At 33.7% G+C, this 19,210-nt stretch overlaps 1 pseudogene; it reads right to left on the bottom strand.

The window, feature by feature from the left end:
• Window positions 1-18,748: 18,748 nt before the first annotated feature.
• Window positions 18,749-18,865, bottom strand: LOC145285077 (5S ribosomal RNA; annotated as a pseudogene).
• Between the last annotated feature and the right edge of the window lie 345 nt (window positions 18,866-19,210).

The raw sequence follows: 19,210 nt of genomic DNA on the forward strand, positions 1-19,210 counted from the left end.
CCGGAAGCTTTACAACTGAGCTAACTCGCACTAGTGCTGGAATGTACCGCACCGCATTTTTATAGATGCCATTTATTTGTTTTTTTGTTTGTTTGTTTGTTTTTTTTGTTTGCAATACTTTTGAACGAATTCAATTCTTTATACAAATAAGTATTTTTACTTTAATGCTATTTGGGAATACTTTTCTCCAAATAAATGCAATGCCTCGAGATGGGAAAGTACATATATATTTTTTAAATTTAATTATCCACAAATGCGTGTTTTGTAGCTTATGATTCATCAGTGTGGCTGAACGTAGTGAGATTCGTAACCAGAATATATATATATATGTATATATGTCATTCGGATTTCAAAAGATAAACTATAATATCATTTAATCTGATACTGACTAGCCAATTTTTATTTGTTATCGTTGTATCATGTTATTGATATAGACTAACATACTTTGTTACAATTTATTTAAATGAAAAAAGTTTGGTCTGGCAATTTTTAATATTTACATATTCTTAAATAAACAGCTATTATATGAATCTCACCATTCTGTTTAAATGTATGTATGTGTGTATGTACGCATGTATGTCTGCCTAAAAATTTTGACAAATGCGACAGATTTTCACGATATTGGTATTGTTTTGAAGCTCCATGCTTTGGACGACAAATATCGAAAAATTGACTAAAAACATTAATTCCTTCACCTTCAACTGGGCAGTTTTCTACAAGGAGCAGTCACTTTATTCGCCAATATTTTTGAAAGTCATCCCTCATTTTCGATTGACTAGCCTTAATCAAAACCTTCACCACTTCCGGTTTGGCGATGGATGCAACGGCAAAGACGTCACGTTTTTTTTTTGTTTTTTTTTTTCACTTTCTTTTCCTCCTTCGCAATATGGGTTCGAGCCTGCCTACAAACTACTACTTTTTTTTTTTATTTTGTTCAACCCACACCTCCACACACTCGGGCAATGCCAGGCACCAAGGCTAGTCTAAAAATAAAAATCAGCTACGGGGAATAACTTATTCTTTTAGTAAGTTTGCATTTCTTATTTGCTTTTTTAGCTTTGATTTTAAACGTTAAATGATAGTGTGGCTATTCAACATAAAAATTTTTACAAAAATTTGTTTGCATATAATGGATTCCGAGTAGAGCTTTAGAGCATGTGTATGTGTGTGTGTGTGTGTGTGTGTGTGTGTGTGTGTAACGTTCATATAAGCATTATCTCAAGCTATATCTTCAACTAACCCTGCATGATGTGCGCTTTGCACAGAAACAAATTAATGAGTGTAGGTTAATTTAATGTTTATATAAATTTTATTAATAAAGCTCTACTTCGTATTGAGCACTTTTGAAAAAATATCAACATATTTGAATTTTATATATATATATATAAACCCTTCTTTCTTCTTCTCTCACGTTAAGTACTGGAGTACTGTGGTAAGTATTAGGGACAATGCAAAGCGTTTCCAAATAAACAAATGAACTCTCTAGTAATTGATAATGTTTATATAAAGCATTGAGATGTTAATTCACGGCAACGTCTACTCTGAAGTCAAGTGGTTAGAGTCACCAACTATCAACTAGACATATTCTATCCTAGCTTGAGATTAAGAGCTGTTATACAGCGAAATGGTCTCTCTCTCTCTCTCTCTCTCTCTCTCTCTCTCTCTCTCTCTCTCATATATATATATATATATATATATATATATATATATATTAGAAAGAGAGAGAAACAAAAAACCCATTTGAGTATGAAGAGACAGTGAATATTCCATGTACGAGTCCATACTGAAGCAAGAGTCGCATAATCCTAACCGTACCCCTCTTTAGCCAGCTTTACCTGAGTCCAGCGGCACAAAGAATTTCAGGATGACTGGAAACAAAGCTGCGATAAGCAAAAAAAATGTTGTCAATATTTTTTTTATGCTTTCCTTCTTTTAAATGCGTTACACAAGCAAGGCTTGAGAGTCTAGTATGCCCTACTATTTAATCCATAGGAGCATATGTGGATTGATACCTATTTTAGATTTTAGTATCTTGCACCTGCTTTAGTGGATTTTTTAAAAGAGAGTTATCGTTTATCAAGGTCCAGAAGCCAGTTGAGGATAAGTGTCAATAAGTATGCAGTAAAAGTTGAAATTGGGTACAAATTGATTATTTTCTAGGATGGTTCAACAAGATCTTTTTTTATGCTGGACTTGAAAATAATAGTGATATAATTAGTTGGGAAGCAAACCTACGGTATCGGATTCTACAGATAGGCATATCCTGGAAAGAAACTTTGCTCATGGAATTTTCGTTTAATTTTGGGTACAGATAAAGGGTACGGAAAATTGTTAGCTGTTGTTGTAAATAGACGAGTGTTTACCGTGTATGGCGTCATCCATTGTGCAGAGTCTCGGTTGTATTAGATTGATCAATCCAACCAACCTAGCTACACGAATGGATATACAATGACCCTCATGTCTGATGTAATAAATACATGAATTTCTGAAAAATAAAGTGTCCATTCTACAAATCTCCATCTCTTGAATAAAACTTATTTTTAAAGTAATTTTTTTATTAAAAAAATTGCAATAGAGAAATCATGAGAAACAAATGCTGCCTGAAATGATTAGCACAAGTGTGAGATAATCTACCAAACTCTAACCCACAGTCCTCCTCCTACTCCTACTCCTCCTCCTTCATTGCTTTCCTCTACTTCCCTCTTTTTCTGCTTTGCTATCTTTCTTATCTCCTCATCCTATTTCTTCTCGAACTCTACTCTTTCTTTCTTTTTTCTCCAGACTTTTATTTACCTAGATTATTATTATTATTATTATTATTATTATTATTATTATTATTATTATTATTATTATTATTATTATTGATTTTTTTTCGGTTATTATTTCAAAGATTTTCGTTGCCACTTTTCAGAGGAAGCCATATTTACAAAAACAAAAATATTTTCAAAAATCTTTAAAATAAATGAATCTTTAGAAATCTAACTTGCGCCTAAGATTAAGACGAGTGTTGTTGAATGGTTATTTGAAGAGTCCTGACGGAGACGTAAGCTCAACAGCGGCAACCGAAGATGTGATCGAAAAGCAAGGCATGACGATTCCGATAATGAAGAATGGGGAAAAAACCATATGCAAAAGAAGAGAAAGCGAAAGTAAAGCCGGATGAGTTATCTGCCCTTACTCCCGCTCCTTGAATCGGATAACTTCATTTAACCGGAAGAAGAAATTCTGAGTACTAAGAGCGGATTAATACGATTAATCAATTAGAAAATCATTAACTGATATGAAACTTTATCATGGAAAAATCTTCAAAAATCATCTTTAATATTGCATGAAATTAGGAGGGAAGTAGAAACAAAAAAAACAAAAAAAAAAAAAGCAAAAAACAAAAAAAAAAAAGAAAAACGCTCATCATCAAAGGAAAAAAGGGAAAGATATTAAAATAAGAAATTTTATGACTAGTTCAAAACTGTAAATTATCTAAAAACAAAATTACATTTATTCTTAAAGTTTTTGAGCAAGACTTTATCATTGTTTACCTTCATCCGAAGAAGATATCTCGGTTCGCGTCAGGAAGTGCATCTGATGTATGAAAAATCTTGCTCCAACCTATGACATGCTTTTCAAAAAAGATTCTGTCGGATTTTAGATTGTGTAGTTTAAATAATGACCTGGCCAGAGATAGATTAGTTTGGATATTAATTTTTTAAAAGCTGTCCCACACATGTCAGCATGTAAAATATACATTAAAACAAATTTGATGATGATCTATAATTTTTATAATTTCTTTTTTGTAAAATGAGAGATTTATATCTATAATTATAATAAATATTCCTGGGAGAGCTCATATATATATATAATTTATCTCTCGAGGGATTAACTTTGATTTATAAACAAATAAATGTCTGTTTATTTTTAATAAAATCTGCATTGAATTGGCTTACTAAACTTATATTTTGAATTTGCACTAAAACAACGCTTTTATCACAGAGAAAATATCATATATATATATATATATATATATATATATATATATATATATATATATATATATTATTGTTTATTGTTATATAAACATGCTTACATCCCGCTACTACAAATAGCCACTTGTTTCAATCAAACAACAGATATCATCAGGCAGCGACTTGACTATTCAAAAGTTCAATGAATAATAAATAAAGATTATTCATTGAACTTTTGAATAGTCAAGTCGCTGCCTGATGATATCTGTTGTTTGATTGAAACAAGTGGCTATTTGTAGCAGCGGGATGTAAGCATGTTTATATAACAATAAACAAGTATTATCAGCTCTTTTTATTGAGCACTATCTAACAACCTCGTTGAATTCATTAGTCCATTACTTTTGAATATAAAAAAACCTGCGTATATATATATATATATATATATATATATATATATATATATATATATATATATATATATATATATAAAACACACTGGTTCCCAACGGCCAGGAAAGAATTAGTCCACAATCATAATTTTATTTATTGTTTGGAGTTTTTATTTCAGCAACTGCCAATAGCTTTTTCTTTTTATTGCCACAATCTATAGCAAAAAATACAACATAAAATACTTTGGGTACTAATTGAATTTTAAGGGTTTGAAAGATACTTAATTAGATGCCAGAATTTGAAGTCGATTTTGTGTAAAATAGTTTAAATTCATTTCATATTGTTTCTCTTTTTACAAAAACAATAAATAAAAGTTTGCATGGATCATACTATATTGTAGGAAATTTATACAATATGATTCATTTGGATATTGGTTTTTCCTTAATTGAGACCGAAGTAACAGCTGATACAAATTAGCTTTGCTTTCTATACTCATGTGAAACTTGAACCTTAAAAGAGAAAACTCATTCAATTATCAAATTTGATGTTATGTCTGCAGTAATTACTAGATATATATATATCGTTATACACAGAGAGACTGTTTCACTGTATCACAGCACTTCAATGTGACTAGACTGCCACCTATTTGAAGCCAGGACTCAAACCTACAACCATGTAAAGTTTCATGTCTACGCTGATAAATCAGGCACAATAGACCACTAGGAAAACAATATTTTATATGTTATTACAAAATACAGCCTAATTTAATGCGAAGCTGTTTAGTAAAATTGGATCTCTATATATGCCATATATGCACAAGCTCGGGATGCCATCTGCCCAAAGTTGTATTTAAATTATGAATGCCAAAAATTAATTATAATAATATCTTTATATATATATATATATATATACTCGGGTTTTTTTTATATTCAAAAGTAATGGACTAATGAATTCAACGAGGTTGTTAGATAGTGCTCAATAAAAAGAGCTGATAATACTTGTTTATTGTTATATAAACATGCTCACATCCCGCTGCTACAAACAGCCACTTGTTTCAATCAAACAACAGATATCATCAGGCAGCGACTTGACTATTCAAAAGTTCAATGAATAATAATAAGATTATTCATTGAACTTTTGAATAGTCAAGTCGCTGCCTGATGATATCTGTTGTTTGATTGAAACAAGTGGCTGTTTGTAGCAGCGGGATGTGAGCATGTTTATATAACAATAAACAAGTATATATATATATATATATATATATATAAAGAGAGAGAGAGAGAGAAAGAGAGAGAAAGAATTTGTTTCTGACTAGTTACTCCTTGAATCCCCTGTAACATCGATTCTTCTTCCAAGTAGTATCACGGGTCAGTGCTTCTCAACGGGTAATTTATTGTAATTTTCTGGGTTGTCCCCCGGACTTCCACTATATTCAGTAATTTAACAATAAAACAATATCATTATTTCCATGGAAGGTGCTCGTCTGAGCTCCAATTTCTAGTCCCCCCCCTCGCCAATCTTTTACGAAAAACACCCGTCTAGCTGAAACCACTGTCTAAAATTTTCCCCACTCTTTATCTGTGCCTAAATCAAAACGTAGCTTCCATGAACAAAGCTTCTTTCTTAGAACTGCACGCCTGTGGAACTCTGTTCCGTGTGCCTGCTTCCCACCTGACTACAACCTGGAGGTCTTCAAGTCCAACGTAAACAAATTCCTGATGAACCGCCCCCTTAAGTAGACATTTTTATTAAATCCCCACACTAACGTACTGTACATGCAATAACCCTTATCCATGAGTGGCTTCCGGGCCTTGATAAGTGGTGATCACCTTGTAAAAAAAAAAAAAGTAAATGTATATAATTTATTGAATTATGTCATTTTTGATGGAAAGCTGCACTCTTCATATAGCTTCTGTTTTTTACGACACATGGTTCTTGATTTGTGTTTATTATTTTTACATTTTGTCATTACTTTTGGCAAACTCAACTCGTAATCGATACATTTTTGCCGATAGATGTAAAGAATGGCGAGAACGATTGTTAAGCGAAAATATTCAGAGTACTACATTGAATTTGGCTTCACTTGTCAAGATAAACACGGCATGAAGTTACCACAGTGTGTTATTTGTTACAAAGTCTTGGAGAATAAGTCGATGAAGCCAGACAAGCTTAATTTGCATCTCGAAAAATGTCATCCGAATTTGCAGCAAAAGAATAAAGAAATTTTCAAACAGAAATTATCATCTGTAAAGTAGAAGCGCCTTGATGCATCAGGTAAATTCCATGAGAAACACCAGTGCAGTGCGTGCTTCCGACATTGTTGTATACAAAGTCGCACAGGCCAAAAAGCCTCATAACACTGCATATGTTACCTGTGCAAAATAAATGGTGAGGCTTGTTGCTGGCAGCACGGAAGCTAAATGATATATCTGCATCTAATGACCATTTAATGTGGGCGGATGGCTTGGATAAAAGCTTGGTGTTAGGAAAAATCGCTGGAAAAAAGAGCAGAGGAAGACAATAAAGTCCACTGACAATCTCAACAGGGTCACTGGAAACACAAGTATAGATATCATCAAAAAGACCGAATGAAGAAGGGACTGGAGAGCCATGGCCATCGATGTCTGCAATAATAGGCCTGATACCTGAAGAAGAAGAATGACACTGTATCGAGACGAAAAAATGAAATTTCACAAAACATCAGTGAACAAGTTGTGGCTAAAGTCAAATAATCTCCAATGTTTGCAATATAATTAGATGAATCAACTGATGTCTTGTTCTCCTTTAAACTAACGGTGTTTGAAAGATATATTGATGAGGAAAACTTCAAAGTAAAATTTTTGCTTTTGTAAGACTCTTGACACCACTACATGGGCTCAGGATGTCTTAGAAATTGTCAAAGATTTTTGTTTTAAAGTAGATCCTATGGATTGGTGAAATTTAATTGTTGTTACCGTTGATGGCGTACCAGCATGCTTCATTGGCAACTGGCGTTCACTGCTTCATTCAGAGAGAAGCAGTGGCATCTAAAACATTACCTGAACATCGTTTTCAAAAGACTGGAGGAGGTGGTTAATCATATCAAATCGTCAGCAGTGAACACCAGACTGTTCAGAAAATATTTCAGGTACCGATTTTTTAGGTGTTGTTGTTCTACCTTTCTAGTGGTTGTCAGCAGGAAACGAGTTCAGCAGAATATTTTAACTAAGAAAGGAATTGACTTTATTTTTCCAGTCTGAAGGGAAACAGGATTTAAGAATTATGCCAAGACAGCCAGAAGTAGAACTTGCATACCTCACTGATATTTTTAGAATCTTGAACAAACTGATTTTCCCTTGTCCCAATTTAGGAAGATTTTAGTTGACAACACATACTTGAACTGACCAATAATAAACGAAAACTTGAAATACTAGAAGCATTACAAATAAAAACTAAAACCCTAATATTAATAAAATAAATTTATCAATAGTAGTAACATTCTGAAATGTTTGTAAAGTTATTAAAATAATTAATTAAAAAAAATATACACGTTAAAAAAAATTATATAAATTGTTCAGAACCAGTTGGATTAATATATCCTTGACAATGAATCTAGAAAGATTGTAAAGTACTCGGACTTACGACAAATATGGCGATTACATCAGCCAGTTCATGCCTGAAGTGAAGACCATTATTCGGAAGTAGGAAAGGATATAAAACCAAATTAATAGACAAAAAACATTTACTTTATTTAATAAAATACGCTTAAGAGAAAAATACTGTGTGCGTGTGTGTGTGTGTGTGTGTGTATATATATATATATATATATATATATATATATATATATATATATATATATATATGAACGCATATATTATACGTGTTTCTCATAATTTATGAAAACCAAACATAATTCTAACATGTCTAAGTACTGATAAATTTAAATTTATCGACCTGGTAACGAGTCTCATGAAGCGGAAATTAAGGATGGACAATACTGCTACAATTGTCTAAGTACGAACCAATAAAGTTAGTCGTTTCGTCCGTTTCAAGTGCTGGCAGATCGTGTAACCATAAAGGTGAATATATCAGTTTAATACTTGTGACCATAAAGATTCATTCGATTGCTACAAGACAGCTCGGTGAATTGGAGCCACTCAATTAGCACTGATTTCAAGAATGACATTATCTAAGACAGCCTTTTGATTTGTGGAATTAATCAACTTTACAGCCAACAAAGTGAAATATCACGTGTGCAATGGTTAGTGGGTGAAGTGGTGGTAACCTCTCGCCACCAATTATCATTGTCTCAGTATCTAAGAGCATCTTCAACGGACTAAGCTATCGCCGTCGCCGCTGTTGCGTATAAATACATTGTCAATGGTTATAGTACAGGATAACTATCCCAAAGCAATAAGTGACTTTTATAACACGTTCTTGATAAGTGATTGCATCGATGTACATTTTTAGCACGTCACAAATCAATAGAACAAATCATTCTTCATAGTAGTATTAGTGGTTCATCGATGAAGTGAGGATTCCTACTAGGAGATTTTCAATTTTTTATTTTTTTAATAGACATTGCTCCAGACAAGGCATGAAGCCATTTGATGTGAGAAAATAAAAAAGAAAGATATTACTACTCAACGATAAGTTTTAGATGGATAGTTTCAAACCCAGTAAACATAAATTCTTCTTCCTTTGTCAGAAACATAGTTCATGGAATGTGAAGACTATTGGACAAAATAAGAGAAGCAAAAGTTATAAGGCTACCGAAAGACCACTCTATAAATAAATAAATGTTAAATCGCCCAAAAAAATCACATAATTCGAATTAAATTTGCAATTTTCTTTTATTTAATATATGAAATAAAGCCAGCCTATTTCTTAAAGTTTGACATCAACAGCCTTGAGTCTGACCAATCGATACTTGGTTTAGCCTAGCTAATTTGTCTTTTGCCTTCTAGCATATTTTAACAATACCAAAAAGTTGTTTATTTTAGTTTAATTACTAAAAATACTTATTCCAGCTAGGAAGATTATTTACATTGGCATCATTTTTTTCATTATTCACCCAAAAAGCTACATCTACATACAATCTAATGAACACAATTAAATAAGTTTATTTCTCAAATACGGACATTGACAGCCTTGAATCTGAAAAATCGAGATTTGATGTAGCCTACCAAATGAGATTTTTTTTCCTTCTAGCATATTCTTTACAGTACCAAAATATATTTCGCTTCAGTTTATTTGAAAAATACTAATTTAAGTAAGGAAGATCGCATAATGTGTCTGCATACAGCATTAATAAAACATAATAATTCTGTATTAATCTATGTTTTAGATAGGCAGTTATATTTGGTTTTAATAAACATTAAGCTATTAAATTCTTACAATTAATTTTATATCATAATAATATGTAAAATATTTTCCTTCTAATATCCACTTGCAATAAAATTTAAATACATGCAATATAATTCTTCAAGACAGTGATAGCTTTAACTTAAGTTTAGTCCAGATTAAAACCACGTGCAGTAATATTTATGTTTCTATATATGTTGTGACTATTAAAAATACTGTTGACAACATTATATGTAAGGAACAAAAATAAAATTAATAACATCTCTACAATGCTGTTAATACCATCTCTTTCAGAGTCCTCGAGAAAACTTAGGATCCCATCCCAATGGGAGGGTTCAGAAATAGGTAGGGTCGTGTCTGATATTGATATATCATCACTAATTATAACACAGAAGTGAATATCTTTATGATTAAGTGGATATCTGACCAAGTGGATATCTTCTATTCTTTTAAATTAATTTAATCAGAATTTATAACAAATATATTGTGGATCTTGGGTATATCTTGAATAGCAGTAATGGATTTCAATATCTGACTCTAGACAGGGTGGCCATGACGAAGTGGATATCTTCATGACCAAGTGGATACTGACCAAGTGGATATCTTCTATATTACAAAATTAAATTAATCATAATTTATAACAGATATATTGTTGACCTTGTGTAAGTCTAATAGCAGCAGTATCTCTCAATATCCAATTTAAGATAGGGTGGCCATGACCAAGTGGATATCTTCTATATTTTAGATTATTTGGAGTTATCATACTAATATGTTCATCTTGGTTGTCATTTTAACACTGTTTCGGCTGTGGCACAATGGATAAGGCATCGTGAGGATCTGCTCTAAGTGATAGTCATCTGCAGGTTGAGGGTTCAGTCCTTACTACAGGCTATATTAAGTAAGAATAAACAACAAACAAACAGATTAGCCAAACTGTTGAACATTGCTATTTTGCCTCCAATGTACATGTTGTGTTTTCGACAAAACCATTATCGTCATTCTCTCAAAAGGACGTTCTGCATCCCCATCATATGAATGTCATTTATCAATTTAAATTTCTACATTGGCAGAATGTTAAATGTTTTTAACTCCTATGAGACCAATGAGTTCGACGATCGTTTTTATAACTACAAGTCATGGTGAGCAACCAATGAAAAGCTTCTAAAGTTACTACAGAAATCTCGAATTTTGGATTCAATTAGTTTGCCGCCATCTTTGTTACTGGTAATTACACTCAGGATCTGATCTGAACTGCACTGCTCCTTCGCTGCTATCTTTGTTCCTGGCAATTATGCTCAGGATTGTACTACACTGCTTCTTCACCACCATCTCTGTTCAATATAATGTCTCAACACTTAACACAGAACGACCCTTAGGTTAGATGGTCACGTCCAACAACATGTACCCAGCAAAATCAGGAATGGAATCTACCGACCAATATATGGTTCTGCTATGACGAACCATTTGCTTAAAAACCTGCGATGTGCAATGAATTTTAGCAGTGACTCATTTTCTATTCGAAGTCACGCTCATTCGTTACTTCATCTGAAGGTCTGGAAGACTATTCACGTCCGTTTAAAGAGACCTTTTCTCTGTTAATAAAGGTATTGTCTTTTGGGTCTGAACATGATAAATCTCTAAGGCGTTTCCTCTCCATTGTATAATTATCATAAGGATAGATTTATTTTAGTCATTCACCCATTTGAATTCGTTTCCCTACACACACCAAAAAAAAAAAAAAAAACTCGATTCGTCTTTGAAAAGTGAGGGTGAAACTCGGTCGGCTGACTGTGCGCCCTCATATATTTAATTTTTTTTTCAACCTATATTAAATGTTTTCCCTCCGTCCCTCTTTTTACCATGGATACAAAAAAAAACTCAGTCTTCCTATTTTAACAGCTATAATAAGTAAGAATAATATAAAAATTACTAAACATTTCTACATGATTTTGGTTTAATAAATAGGCACGGATAGTGTAAATTAATAAACAGATATGGATATAATATTAATTAATTCATTGTGAACTATTATCCTCATCTTTCTGAGATGTTGTTTCACAACGTTTCGGCCAACTATTCCTCTGGCCTTCGCCAGATGGTAACCACAACGGGATAGGAACTCCGAATCTCCTAACTGCATTCTCAGCAATTACTGTCATCTATGGCTGTCGTCTACTGTCCACTGCAGGGCCCATCTCTATGGTTCCAGGTGAGAATTGTCTGAAGATAGCAGTTTCAATCCTACCCAAAGCCAGCCAGAGGCTTTCTTGGCCTAAAATGTGGTGAGACAACAACAACTATGGATGGCAGTAATTGCTGAGAATGCAGTTAGGAGATTCGGAGTTCCTATCCCGTCGCGTTTATCACCTGGCGTAGGCCAGAGGAATAGTTGACTGAAACGTTGTGAAACCACAACTAATAAAAGATGAGGATAATAGTCCACAATAAATAAATTAATAAATAATACTTATCTCAATAATGAATTCCAATTAAATAATATAGATACGGACAGTGTTAAATTAATAAACATATACGGACAGTGTGACAAGTAATATTGACATCCCTCTTACTTTATCAATACTGAATACATTATTGAAACTCACCTCAAAAATTTATAATTATTACATGTAAAAAAATAAGGTCAGATGATATAGGTTGAGTGTACATGTTAGATACTAAGATTGCCGAAAGGTTGCTGGTCGACGATTATTATGATTATTCAAGGTAAGATGATATGGGTTGAGTATAAAAAGAGATAGGGTTCGTTGTGAGAGGTCTGAGGTGTCTTTGCTACTTGTTAAATACTTTCATAAAAATTACTTACAACATTGAAAGTAACAGTCGTTTTAGCTTCTGTCAACTTAAGATACACCTGTCAAACATACCCTTTCTATGGAGGGTAAGTAGTCGCCTATTTTATATACCGTGTATTTCGGCATATAAGACGACCCCTAAAGTTTAAAAAATCATCTTTAAAAATCAATATTTCATAAGATACCGGGTGTTGCAATCTCTAGACTAAGCTAAGCAAACATGGTTTCATGATTCAGCAGTCATTTTATCCAACCGATATATGATAAATTTGTTAAAATTTGTTCCAGTTTTGTACCTCATCTTATCTGACAGTCATCTTATACGCCGAAATATACAGAATTTGAAAATGTAAACACACGATAACAGAAATCAATAGTTCCTATGATTTCATATCGATATTCGGTTGATTGATAATGCTCAAACAACATTGCATATGGGTGGATACTCCTCAATACTCCTTATTTTTCAGACTGACTCTCTATCTATTATTGATGTTTTATTCCACTTGTTGATTATTTCCCTTTCCTACAACACATGACAAACGATAACTAACTTCTATATATTACTCCTAATCACAACCACTTTTTTTATTATCTTCCATCCAGTTGAGGTTGACTACTTTCTCTTTTTTATTTCTTTCTATGCAGGGTAAGTAGTCACCCCTGTTATATATTTGAAAATGTAAACACACAACAACAGAAATCAATAGTTCCTATGATTTCACATCTATAATCGATGGATCATATGGGTGGATACTCCTTAATACTCTTTATTTTTAGGACTGGCTGGGTCTCTATCTATTATTACTGGCTAACTAACTATATATTTCTAGCCCTCTATCTATATATTAATCATAATCACAACAGTGTTTTTGTCTTCTTTCATCCATCTTTTTTTTTTTTTTTTTATTATTATTATTTCTTGCCACAACTGCTTTGGATAAAGTATAGACTTTATTTTATTTATTTATTTATTTATTTATTTGGAGGGAGGATACGCGATAAAATTTTAAATGCCATAATTTTATATATAAAAAAAACAAACAAAAACAATCAATGCTTCTGACGTTTCAATAGCTTTTACTGAAGTAAAGTTGTTAGATTCATGTTTCTAAGATTAGACATAATTTTCTTTACGTTCTTCTTTTTCTTCTTCTTCCGAAGCAGAACTGCAAAGGCTTGAGAGTCTAGACTACCCAAATATTTAATCAAGAACGAGGTGGACATTAACATGGATTCATACTTTTCAAATGTGACTAAACAGCATAGATGGAAGTGAAAATGGCATGCTTAGCTCAAAATACTCACTGATAACATTTACGTTAGCGATGCATCATAGAACTATAAATCTAATGTCTAGGTCAAGAGAGATAATCTAATAGTTGTATTAGTTACCACTCATGCCCCTGCCTACAGTTACCTGAGCCTTCACTTGATATAACTTAGTTTAGGATAATTTGCATAGACTATAGTGTATGAGTGTGATACACCCGTGGATTTTGACTGAAATGAGGTCCACCATAACTAAGTTGTTCAGAAATCCACACGTGATTTGTTTATTGTGGTAAAGGCTTTGTGCAGAACCAACAACACTTTTTAGTACAACTGCTAATCTCAGTCGGTGCAATGGCTGCCACAGGACAGAGCAGACTGATGACGTTTTCTAAGGTGTTGGGAAGCACTTTTCCTTAAGGCAACGTTTAAACAGCTTTGTAAGTATGGGAGCTAATTTCGGTTGAAGCTTTTTGAGCTTTGGAATGCTGTCAGGGCCAGTTACTTTTTTTTTTTTTTTTTACACAGTGATCACCACTTATCAAAGCCCGGAAGCCACTCAGGGATAACGGTTATTGCAAGTACATTACATTAGTGTGGAGATTTGATGAAGTGTTTATTAAGGGGGCGGTTCATTAGGAATTTGTTAATGTTGAACTTGAACACATTCAAGTTGTAGTCCGGTGGGAAGCAGGCAGATGGAACAGAGTTCCACAGGCGTGCAGTTCTAAGAAAGAAGCTTTGTTCATGGAATCCATGTTTTGATTTAGGCACAGATAAAGAGTGGGGGAAATTTTTGACAGCGGATTCAGCTAGACGGGTGTTTTTCGTGAAAGATTGGCGAGGGGGGACCAGAGATTGGAGTTCAGACGAGCACCTGCCATGGAAATAACGATAAAACAAGGATAGGCTCGCAACATCTTTTCTGTGGGAGAGAGGTTGCAGGGTAGAGAAAAGGGCATCCCCACTAAGCCACGAAGTCTATTTTGTACTCTGTCAAGGCAGGATAGGCTGTTTTTAGCAGCTCCTGCCCAGATATGGCAACAGTATTCCATCCTTGGACGTACTTGGCTTTTATATAGATAGAGAATTGCATCAGTAGTGAGATATCTTCTGGAGCGGTAGAAGGATCCCACCATCTTTCCAGCGACCTTGGCAACAGACTTGATGTACGTGTTCCATTTCAGATCAGGAGTAAAGGTCAAACCCAGAAGCTTGTCAAAACATGGGGCCTCACCCAGACGGGAGCCATCCATCCCAATTGATGCCAGATGGGGATCAGAGTGTTGATGATGTAAGGATAGGAGTTTGGTTTTGGATGCATTAAAGGTAACCAGCCACGTCTTCCCCCACTGAACCACGCGCTCGAGATCAGAGGAGAGAGAATCAGAGAGAACTTTGTCATTTACAGCCTTTGATGTGTTGCCGTAGATGGTCGTGTCATCAGCATAGATGTCAATGAATGATTTAAGTATGTGTTTAGGGAGGTCATTGATGTAGATCAGGAAAAGAGTTGGGCCCAGGATTGACCCCTGAGGGACTCCAGCATTTATATTGCAGGCCTCCGATTTTTGTCCATCTACCACTACTCTTATGAGCCTATTGGAGAGAAATGATTTAATGACTGAGAAAACATTTCCAGTTATACCGTAGCTGGAAATCTTGTGAAGTAGACCCTTATGCCATACCTTGTCGAAGGCCTTTGATATATCAAGAGCAATTGCCCTAGAAAGGAAGCCTTTGTCAAGAGATTCACTAATCCTGTGGGATATAACCGTCAGCACATCTGCGGTAGATCTTGCAGAGCGGAAACCATATTATGTGTCACTAAGAAGGTTGTTCCTGCTGAGGTGGTTGACTATTTCTCTATTTAATATGGATTCCAGCAACTTACTCATAACACACAGGAGACTTATTGGTCTGTACTGAGAGGGAGATGACTTATCACCTGAATTCTTAAATACAGGGCATACTGATGAGGTCTTCCAGGGAGTCGGAAAGCACTTCTCCTTAAGGCAGCGCTTAAATAGTTTCGTAAGTATGGGAGCGAGTTCTGGTTGAAGCTTTTTTAACACTATAATTGGGATGCCGTCAGAGCCAGTTGCTTTACTGGAATCTAGGTTCTTGGTTAGCTTGGCGACCTCATGCACAGATATTTGTATGTTGCATAGCATGTTGTCTGTTATAGGAGGAAATATTAGTGGAATCGAGGTTTTTAATAAGTTTGGTAGCATATAAATAGTAGACGTTGTTTTATTCACCGAATACACACTCGGCGGCGTTTTCAACTATGTTGAACATTTGAACATTACACTTCACCAACATCTGAAGAAAAACGTGCCAACCATTACCCAGCAGACACCATGGTTCGTAAAAAAAAAAAAATAGAAAAAAGAAAAACCAGTATTTCCTGATTAAGATTCTGTTATGAATCGAAATATCGAATTTAATTTTAATTAATAAATATGTTTGTTTATTGAAAAAAAATCTGCAATTATTTTGGTCTTTAAACCGTTAATTCCTGAATTTTGTATATGGTATTAACAGTGCTTATAAACAGTAGATTTTTTTTATTACTTATATATATATGTGTGTGTATTTGTGATGGATACAGCCATCGATTTCATCGTACGAGGCTCACCACAACAACTAAGTTGTCCGGAAATTTACGCAGATGATTTGTTTATAGTGATGAAGGCTTTGTGTGGAACCATCCACACTTTTTGGTACAACTGCTAATCTTTGTCGGTGCAATGGTTGCCACAAGACACGGTACACAGCTCAGGTTTTATATCAAAGTTTTCTTTCTTCTAGAGCCTAGTATTCCCAAATTGTCACCCATTTGGTACTGACCAAGTTCATCATTGCTTAACTTAGGTGATCTGTCTGTCAAGAACTGGTGTGTCAATGTGATTATGCCGTATATATATATATATATATATATATATATATATATATATATATATATATATATATATATATATATATACGGCGCGGTGGATACTAGAAAGCTGACTGGCTAACTAAAAATCCTCAACATATATAAAAACAAGAAACAACCACAGAATTCGTGCATAAGCCTGACGAATCCTATAGAGGATGAAACGCAGAATATTCAGTGTAGCTTAATCGCCATATATATTTTATAAATTACTATATATATATATATATATATATATATATATATATATATATATATATATATATATATACACACACACATGCACTCAGTTGTCCTGTTTTCAAATCTCCTAAACAGATACATGGTAGCAGCTAAGGATCCCCGTTTTCTATTTACTACATTTTAGTTAAAAGTTTCTATTTTCATCCTTATATAGTTTAATTCTCTTTTATAATTTAAAACTTTTCAGAAATCGGCTTATGCAAGTGCTAAGTCTATTTCTATTTAAAAATTTTAGTTACGGCTTTTTTTTTCTCCTCTCCTTATATAGATGAATTCTTTTTTGTAATTTTTTTTTCTCCTCTCCTTATATAAATGAAATATTTTTTTCTCCTCTCCTTATATAAATGAATTCTCTTTTGTAATTTTTTTTTTTTGTAATTATAAACTTTTTAGAAGTCGGGTTATGTAGGTGCTAAGTCTGCGATAGGTTAAAGTGAGTTTCATTTTTTTTCCAGGAATTTAAACTGCATTCCTCACTTTTTATTTTTACATTTTTTTATTCAAAGCTTCTTTAGACTATATATATATATATATATATATATATATATATATATATATATATATATATATATATATTGACTGTCTTAATATTGTGTCCATATTTGGCATTTATAGTTGTTAATTTCTCTTAATTTTTTTGGTGGTTGATGGTAATGTCCTAGTAAATGGAGCTGAAGTTGGCTTTGAATCTCCCGACCAGCAGCAATCGTCACTTCCTGCACTGATAATTGCGAAATCATTAAATGCTACTGTCTGCACGTATAAAAATAATTATTTATAATTATTAGCCCCTTTTAGAAGAACTTTTGAAAATTGCGTACTATCTGGGAAATAAACAGGCAGTCGGCTGGCCTTATGGAATATTCACGATTTCTGGTCGGTTGAAAACTGTTGACTGATTTAACATTGTGCCCGTATTTGGCATTTATAGTTGTTAATTTCCGGTGTTGTTAATTCTCGTGACTGTTGATGGTGGCCTGGAGGTAACGTCCTAGCAAAAAGAGCTGAATGTGGCTTTGTAACTTAGTTAGAATCTCCTGACCAGTAGCAATCGTCACTTCCTGAACTGCTAATTGTGAAAGCATAAAACAAGCGCATGTAGATATAAAAATAATTTTATATATATATATATATATATATATATATATATATATATATATATATTATTTGTTTTTGTTTTTGCAATACGTCTTGAATGAATTCAATTATTTACGAAAGTGCATTTTTTACCTAAATGCGAGTTGGGAATAATTTTCCCTTTAACCAGTTTGGTACCCCCCACATGGGGAGTGGCATATATATTATTTTTTAAATATAATTATCCACTGATACATGCTTCGTCGTCTACGACTCATGGGGTCCCGATTTTGAATCTCGCTAGATTTAGCCACTCTGATGAGTCGTAGACGATTAGGTAAAAAATGCACTTTCGTAAATAATTGAATTCATTCATATATATGTGTGTGTGTGTGTGTGTGTGTGTGTGTGTGTGTGTGTGTGTGTGGAGAGTTAAAAGATTTAGAGAAATTCTTTAAGAGGAGACAAATTAAAGTGGAGATTATATAGAAAATAAAGAATAAAAGAATGACAATATAAAAATACATACTAAAGGCGTCCTTCAGTCTTGACAGACTATGGATACCCACTGTAAGAGTGCCTGCACATGAAATTTTTGTGGCAAGAGTTGCGCAATCTCCAACCACACCTCTCCTGAGCTGGCACTATTAAAGACCAGTGGCAAGTAGAGGTTCAGGACGACTGGAAATAATGTTGAGATAAGCGGAAAGCACATACAGCGCCTATAATTCCAAAATGGTCACCCATCTAGTACTAGCCAGGCTCAACGTTGCTTAACTTTGGTGATCTGATGAGAACCGGTGTGTCAACGTGATTATGGCGTATATATAAAAATATATACTAATGCATATAGATTTAATCGTTTATTCAAAATGGAGATTGCATCAATTAGGGTGTAGGATAAGTAAACTCTTTATACCTAGGTATTTCGAAATCTAATGCTTCTCATCAGGAGAAGAGAGAAGATGCTAGGTAACATATTAGAGATGCGATGTTTAACGATAATTGCTTTAGGAGCGAAATAATGGGGTGTGAGAGGAAAAGGGTAATACAGTGAAACTGTGGAGAGAAGGAGATAAGCGAACTACAGTAATTAATGCTATAGAGGAGGAAGATTGTTGATATCACATAGTGGATAAAGGTGGTATGTGTAAAGTGGTTAGAGTTTGCTA

This window comes from Euprymna scolopes, chromosome 9 (genome assembly GCF_053919585.1).
Source record: "Euprymna scolopes isolate OS-2025 chromosome 9, ASM5391958v1, whole genome shotgun sequence".
Lineage (NCBI taxonomy): Eukaryota > Metazoa > Mollusca > Cephalopoda > Sepiida > Sepiolidae > Euprymna > Euprymna scolopes.